General features: G+C 45.8%; 1 long non-coding RNA gene across 2 annotated transcripts; it reads left to right on the top strand.

Moving 5' to 3' along the window:
- Positions 1 to 517: 517 nt before the first annotated feature.
- LOC138774385 (uncharacterized) lies at positions 518 to 7,153 on the top strand. Of its 2 annotated transcripts, none has more exons than XR_011360302.1 (4): positions 518 to 566; positions 726 to 862; positions 5,070 to 5,342; positions 6,789 to 7,153. It is a non-coding gene; the product is annotated as an uncharacterized lncRNA (long non-coding RNA). The 2 variants fall into 2 exon arrangements; XR_011360300.1 differs by having other exon boundaries at positions 565 to 653.
- The last annotated feature ends 1,287 nt before the right edge of the window (positions 7,154 to 8,440 follow it).

Genomic DNA, 8,440 nt, shown 5'->3' with positions numbered 1-8,440 from the left:
GGATTTGCTACTGCTATCGACAGTTCCTATCTCGGACAGAGGTGGCAGCAGAGAGCAATGTGTCAGACTGGAAAAAACACAACTTCCTGCAGGACATACAGCAGCTGATAAGTACTGTAGATTTTGAAATAGAAGTAAATTACAAATCTACATAACTTTCTGAAACCAGTTGATATGAAAGAAAAAGAGTACCTCTCTTATGATTAGTCAGAGGATCATCAATCACACATTGATGGAGAATACTAAAGATAACCTACCCTACTATGGAACCTCCCTATACCTCTGCATGAAATGGGTCAGTTTGCCCCCTACTTCCACATAAGAGGACTCTCCCTTTATAAGTAGCATGTTCGCAACGGGGCCCATTGGGAACCTGACTCTATGGGGGAGATTTATCAAACATGGTGTAAAGTGAGACTGGCTCAGTTGCCCCTAGCAACCAATCAGATTCCACCTTTCATTTTCCAAAGAGTCTGTCAGGAATAAAAGGTGGAATCTGATTGGTTGCTAGGGGCAACTGAGCCAGTCTCACTTTACACCATGTTTGCTCTCCCCCTATGTCTCCGGTAATAGAACCGATCTGCTAATTGTCTCCGAGGATCTGAATGTCAATGGTTAATGTTTAATGACGTGAACGGGATTTCAGGCTAAATGTAAAATATGTATGACGGTTTGCTGCATTTAAAGGGCCCTTTCAATAATTAAACATTTCCCTTTGATTACAGCGGTCCGGATCCGTAGGCGGAGATATCAAAGCTTTATGAGAAACAAATGTTGGGGAAGACTAGATGACAGAAAGTCAGGTCCATCCAGGCGTGCGCTCCACCGTCGCCTGCCCCCGGGGACACTCCGCATCTTCTAGGTGAGCTAAGGTTGTCCCTTTGCATTTACATTTTTCCGTTGAGTTAATATCTTGTAATCTGACATTAGGCCATCTGCTTTTTGGTTTGGGGCCATTCATTAATATGGAGCAGATACCTAGAATGCCTTCCATGTTGATTACAGAATGAAACGTCGCCCTATAACAGATAACATGTGAGCCTGCAGGGAGAAGCCGAGATGGGAAAACATAGCTCGTCTCATGTAACATTAGATATGAATGAAGGCAAAGAAAGCCAAAAGAAAATCAACTAAATTATAACTATCGCTCTATCTTCTGCTACCTCGCCTTTCATTCCCTGTATTCTGGGAATTGTTCTGTTGCATAAAAAAAATAAAAAATTCACTCTAGTCTGATTTCTTAAAGGGGTCTTTAAAAAATAAATAAATCAACTGTTGCCAGAAAGTTCTAGAAAGTCTTCCAGTACTTATCAGCTGCTGTATGTCCTGCATGAAGTGGTGTATTCTTTCCAGCCTGGCACCGTGCTCTCTGCTGCCACCTCTGTCCGTGTCAGGAACGGTCCAGAGTAGCAGCAAATCCCCATAGAAAACCTCTCCTGCTCTCAAGACTGGAATAATTACCACTTCTTGCAGGGCATACAGCAGCTGATAAGTACTGGAAGACTGGAGATTTTTAATAGAGGTAAATTACAAATCTCTGGCACTTTCTGGCACCAGTTGAACTGAAAGAAAAAAACTAAGGTGAACGATAGTTATATAGATATGTAAATGACTTGCATTTAACAATCTTAAGTCTTCCAGTATTTATCAGCTGCTGCATGTCCTGCAGGAAGTGGTGCATTCTTTCCAGACTACAATATTGCTCCCTGCTGCCACCTCTGTCCATGTCAGGAACTGTCTAGAACAGCATTGAGTGGCGAGGTAAACAGTACATTTCAAGTAGGTATATTAGTAGGTACAGTGGTCTAAAAGGATAGTGATGATGCTCTGTGCACTGATGCTTAGGGGACTTTTACACGGTCCGATAAAGGCCCGATAATAGCTGTAAACGAGCGACGATCTGCTAGATCAGCGCTCATTTACTGGGCCTATTACACGGCCAATAATCATTGAACAAGGGCAGCATTAACATTGTTACCGATGTCCTTGCAGCCCTTGCTTATACTCTATACATTACCTATCCATGCTGCAGGGCTCCTCCTGCGCTCTGCTTCTCACCCGGTCCTGTGCGCACCAACTTCATAGCAGCCTGTCTCAGCTGACAGGCCGCTTAGCCAATCACTGGCCGCAGCGGTCCCAGCCAGTGATTGGCTGAGCGGCCTGTCAACTCAGACAGGCCGCTCTGAAGCTGCAGCCCGCGGGACCCGGGGAGAAGCAGACTACAAGAGGAGCCCTGCAGCATGGATATTTAATGTATGTATGTATTACACGTAGCAATACGCAGTTGGCACCTGAGAATTATAGGTCCAAACCTATTTCAACGATCAGCCGATGATCGTTGTCATCGGCTGATCGTTGTGTTTACTACACAGAGCAATTATTGGCCGGATAGGGCCAAATCGGCCGATTATCGTTCCGTGTAATAGTACCCTTACTGTCACTACTACATTTGGTTGACCACTTAATCTGAATTTAATCAATGGCCGATTTCCAACTAATTCTCCGAAAGGAATATTGGGAGGTTCAATTATCTCCACCCAGAAGCCAAGAATATGCTGGTGAACTAGACGGTTCGTGATAACCATTGTCAATGATAATACGAGAGTCCAGGAGACGGGAATATATGCACTGATGCCTTTATAGTCACCAGAGACGTGCGTTATCTAAAACCTAGTCTAGCACAGGCTAGATGGGGTGCAAAGTAGATGAGTGCAACGTGAGCATGCTCGAGTCCAACCTTTGGCCTTTTGATTACTGGTGGCTAAAGAAGTTGGGTGAAGCCTTAGGGAGTCCGGAAAAACATGGATACGGCCTATGGCCTATGGCTAAATCCATGTTTTTCAATCAGCCTTAGGGCTGTATCCAATTTCTTCAGCCACCGGTAATCAAATGCCAAATAATTGAACTTGAGCATGCTCTAGTTGTGTCCATTCCTACTTTGTACCCCATCTAGACAGTAATAAACAGGCTACATGTTAGATAAGGCCCACCTCTGCATGATAATCCCGGGGTCACAGTCTCCAGAAGGGTCATGAATTAGCCATTTTAATATAGGAGCGTAATCAGGAATGAGGACATGTGATGAACCAGAGGACAAGATGAGAGCATAGCCAACAATGGATGAAAGGAAGCAGGCTACTAAATGGTTGGAGTGCTGGAACTATGCAATGACTGGTAGATGGGTCGTAACCAACCACCTATGCTATAATGGCTGAGCTCTTCATACCCTCACAGTCACATTGAAATTCTTGCCTTGTCTTTCTATTGACAGGAAACAAATTGCATGGAATACTTTCAATATGTGACAGGGACATGCCAAAAAGTTGGTCAGGAAAGAGAGGGAAGCACCATCCAGGAGCTGTCAATCATCTCAGTGCAGACAGCCCTATAGACTTATATTGCTGCATTGATGGAGATTGCTTTAAAGGGGTATTCCAGGGAAAATCCATAAATTAGCAATGGAAAGGGTTAACCAAGGTTAACCCTTTCCTAATATACTTACCTGTCCGTTTTTGGCCCCCCAAGGAGATCTCCGGTCCGGTCACGTGATGGTCCGGGCTGCAACTCGCGGATCCTCTTCTTCCGGTTCGGTGACGTCACCATAGCGGGCCGGCGTCGGCTCTCCTATTAGCAGCAGAGCACTAAACCCTGACTGGCTTGGTAGCGTGTAGCCAATCAGGGTTCAGTGCTCTGTGTCCCTGCTGTACCAAGTTAGCCGGGTGCTGATGTCCCCGGCCCCCCTCCTTCATGTATTATCACCCCGATCTCTCCCCCGGCCCTCTGTATAATTACCCCGATCTCTCCCCCGGCCCTCTGTATAATTACCCCGATCTCTCCCCCGGCCCCCCTCCGTCCTGTGTATACAGTCCTATTCAAAGATCGCTCAGCCCCCGGTGTAACTGCTGGCTGCGCTGGCCCCGATCTCCGCACCTGTACTCAGCTGACAGGCGCTGTGTACGAAGCAAGGAAGAAATCTCTCCTGCACTCACTTACACAGCGCCTGTCAGCTGAGTACAGGTGCGGAGATCGGGGCCAGCGCAGCCAGCAGTTACACCGGGGGCTGAGCGATCTTTGAATAGGACTGTATACACAGGAAGGAGGGGGGCCGGGGGAGAGATCGGGGTAATTATACAGAGGGCCGGGGGAGAGATCGGGGTAATTATACAGAGGGCCGGGGGAGAGATCGGGGTAATTATACAGAGGGCCGGGGGAGAGATCGGGGTAATTATACAGAGGGCCGGGGGAGAGATCGGGGTAATTATACAGAGGGCCGGGGGAGAGATCGGGGTAATTATACAGAGGGCCGGGGGAGAGATCGGGGTAATTATACAGAGGGCCGGGGGAGAGATCGGGGTAATTATACAGAGGGCCGGGGGAGAGATCGGGGTGATAATACATGAAGGAGGGGGGCCGGGGACATCAGCACCCGGCTAACTTGGTACAGCAGGGACACAGAGCACTGAACCCTGATTGGCTACACGCTACCAAGCCAGTCAGGGTTTAGTGCTCTGCTGCTAATAGGAGAGCCGACGCCGGCCCGCTATGGTGACGTCACCGAACCGGAAGAAGAGGATCCGCGAGTTGCAGCCCGGACCATCACGTGACCGGACCGGAGATCTCCTTGGGGGGCCAAAAACGGACAGGTAAGTATATTAGGAAAGGGTTAACCTTGGTTAACCCTTTCCATTGCTAATTTATAGATTTTCCCTGGAATACCCCTTTAAGGCGAGGAACGAAATGCGCTCGTGAGTTCTTTTTCCTGCTCGTTCTCCCGATCGGTGGGGGTCTTAACAGTGGGATCCTGACTGACAATTTAGCTACAGCCTTGGCATGGTATTAGATTAGATCTCAGCCACACAGAGATGTCATGACTGTACTGGAACGTCATGGTGACCTTAGTGGTTACAGACATGGCGGATGGCAGATTACATAGTAAGGCCTTTGGCTCCTTTCACCCTTTGACACACAACATGACCCTCAGCACTTATGTACATTTTGCATGTTAAGTTCTCAAATTGCTAAAAACCTCAATGTTGCAAAATATTTTTTTTCAAAAATCCTATTTTCAGAAACCGAATTTTAGAGAAGAGGTCAGACCTCCCACGTCTTGATATCACATACATCACCAATGACCGTGCAGCATCTTCCCGTATACAGTTTCCTCAATGTTTGGCACCGGAGCAGCTGGATAGACATAATTACTCATCACATCGACTGGAGAGAAACACATTTTCTACCTCAATCTACGCAACACCTGGAGGGGTCACGTTACTAACCTGCAGGTCTACATCCAGTAGATATGGATTGGTTTCTACTTATCTAAAAGCTTCCATCACCCTAGGGTAAGGGCCCTATTACACGGGGTGATTCAGAGCAGCAAGCGAGCGCCCACCTGTAAGGTCAGTGCTCGCTTGCTCCTCGCTGCCGGTGCTATTACACACGCTGACCGTAAGTGGGTAAGAGTGGGGTGGGGGCCCCAGGGAGCAGCGGCGGTCTGCCGCTGCCGCTCCTATTACACGGAGCGCTGACCAGTAGCGGTCTTATACTTTCAGTTTATATACTGTCTCCTGGCTATATAGACTTATACTTTCAGTTGTGTTCTGTCTCCTGGCTACAATTCTGCCATGATTTGCAATAAAACGCTACTTTTTTACCGCAATTTTGCACAAATCAGGATATCATGACATTATCTATCCTGTACTATGGTCACCATCCTAGTGCTGCCATAGTTACAGTGGGGTGGGGGGGGCCCAGCCCAGGGGCTATGGTAAAGTTAATCCGCCTCTGGCGCCGACAGCTGATCGTTGCCAGGCTTATCGTTTGTGTTTCAGCCTGTGGAAGGACGACAATAAGCTAACAATGTGCATGTCCGCTGATTGTTGTCTTCTATTACACAAAGTGATTTTCGGCCGTAATGGCCAATAATAAATTAGTGCAATAGGACCTTAAAGGCCCCAATTACAAAGAGTGATAATCAGCTGAATCGGCCAATGAAACGACCTAAAGAAACGTAAAAAACAAAAAAAAAAACATTGGCCGCCAACCGCAAATCGCTACGTGTAATAGCAATGTGCAGCCGACAACTGACAATTGCCCAAACAGTTAATAAATTACCTGTCCACGCTGCCGGTCTTCTCCTGCGCTCTGCATGCGTCACGGTCCCGGCAACTGCAGCTCCAGAGCGGCTTGTCTGAGACAGGTAATTTATTAACTGCTTAAGCAAATGCCGCACGGACATCGCTAATGATGTCCGTGCAGCTCTTGCTAAGCAATAATTGGGCCATGTAATAGGCTCAGTAAACAAGCAGTGATCAAGCAGATTGGTGCTCATTTACAATATTGATTGGGCCCATCTATGAGGATTTCATTGACTATACATATGTTCATGGACATATCAAACATGGTGTAAAATGAAACTGGCTCAGTTGCCCCTAGCAACCAATCAGATTCCACCTTTCATTTTACAAAGAGTCTGTGAGGAATGAAAGGTGGAATCTGATTGGTTGCTAGGGGCAACTGAGCCAGTTTCGTTTTACACCATGTTGGATAAATCTCCCCCCAATGTCTGCAACCAATCAATTTTATTTCGTAGAAACATCTTTTCCTCGACAGTAAAATGTGGGTTATAAAATAAAGCCCAGTTTGCCTTGAATGTGCTGGTATATATCCCTATCTACATATGGAACCAAGGCTCAATGTTTATGCACAGAGACGAGCTCCATAATTGATATTCTACGTGTGTGCCAAAATGTATGATTTTCATGCCAAAACTTCTCCTTTCTTCTAAGACGTATTCTTTCCTACGATCCCCAAGCGCATAAAGAAGAGGAAATACATTTCATAGGAAATGATCTCAACCCCCACATTTTGTGCCGTATCATCAAAGATGTAACTGTATAAATTTCTATGTACGACTTAAGATGAGGGAAGAAAACAGCCCTGGCGATAGACCCAAGATAGCCAGCTGTGTCCTCTACATCATTGGTGTAGCTCTTTGAGCATTGAGAAAAAATATCTATTGGATCTACTTCGGGTGCAGCTGTCACGCACAGCCCTGGACTTCCTGAAAGGAGCCGAGACTCTTTTCTCTTTTATATTTGTTAGGAAGAAAAACGCAACACAATATTGCCATATTGTCACCCCGAAAAAAAGACAGAACATTGTATGTAAACACAAAAAAAGCAAAAAAAAAAATAAAAAATAAAAAATGATGGAACATGACTTCATTTTTAAGGTGAGAGAATGATAGAGAGTATAATGAGAATCCATGGAAATACACTGAACATGGCCAATTATTAACACATAAGGCGCACGCATGGCTTACAGGACAATATGAGGCTTGGATTCGAGCCTAAATATAGTAAAATGTGAACATATCATAAAATGCTGTGTCTCATGGGGTAATGTAATGTGCTAAACAACACTACTTATACCTACAGTGACATCAGAGTGTACCGACTGATGTTGCGAAAGATGAATTATGCATGATTACTTGTAACTCCAAATCCTATTGTTCTCGAGGGACGTAGTCGTAGTCAGAAACCTCTATCCAGAATCCCACTTGGCCACCAGAAGAAAGGAGGGCTCCATGCAAGCTCTTTTTCCAGCCGTGTGTCTTCAGGACTCATAGTTGAAAACTATGACAGTGCAGGGAGATGATACGTGAATTCATCTGGTGATCCCAAGGTATTCCAGTGCAATGCTAGGGATATAGTCCAACAAAGCCCAGTGGGGCGAAAAGAATTAGTCTATGACAAGCTAGATGACCGTTCTTGGTTGTTTTTACAACTATGATTTCTCTGAAAAGCTGAATCGTGGTTCTTGAAAAAAGGAAGCCTGTGATTGTATGATGCAGTCATAGCACATACACAACCTACTGCAGCCATAGCACATGCACGCACACACACACACACACACACACACAGCTGCAGCCATAGAACACTGAAGAAAAACACACAATCTTCTCCCAGAGAGAAAACACCCCACTGAGGACAGAGGTTACTGCTACACTACTTATGTCTTCTCCTCCACCTCTATATTACACAGGATATCTTCATATTACACTGCTGCTCATATACAGTCATCCAACATCCAGGAAGAGAATAGCACAGATCTCCCCCACACAATGGACTCTTCCAGCTCAGAAACAAACTGCCAAATAGTGACCGACAACTTTTCTATGACCCCACTTATGTAACAGGGCCAGTGTCCTATTACTGATATATTGCCCGACCACCCTTATGTAATAGGGCCAGTGTCCTATTACTGATATATTGCCCGACCACCCTTATGTAATAGGGCCAGTGTCCTATTACTGATATATTGCCCGACCACCCTTATGTAATAGGGCCAGTGTCCTATTACTGATATATTGCCCGACCACCCTTATGTAATAGGGCCAGTGTGCTATTACTGATATATTGCCCGACCACCCCTATGT

This window comes from Dendropsophus ebraccatus, chromosome 15, assembly GCF_027789765.1.
Source record: "Dendropsophus ebraccatus isolate aDenEbr1 chromosome 15, aDenEbr1.pat, whole genome shotgun sequence".
NCBI classification, from domain to species: Eukaryota; Metazoa; Chordata; class Amphibia; order Anura; family Hylidae; genus Dendropsophus; species Dendropsophus ebraccatus.
This window is presented reverse-complemented; position numbering and strand designations above follow the sequence as displayed.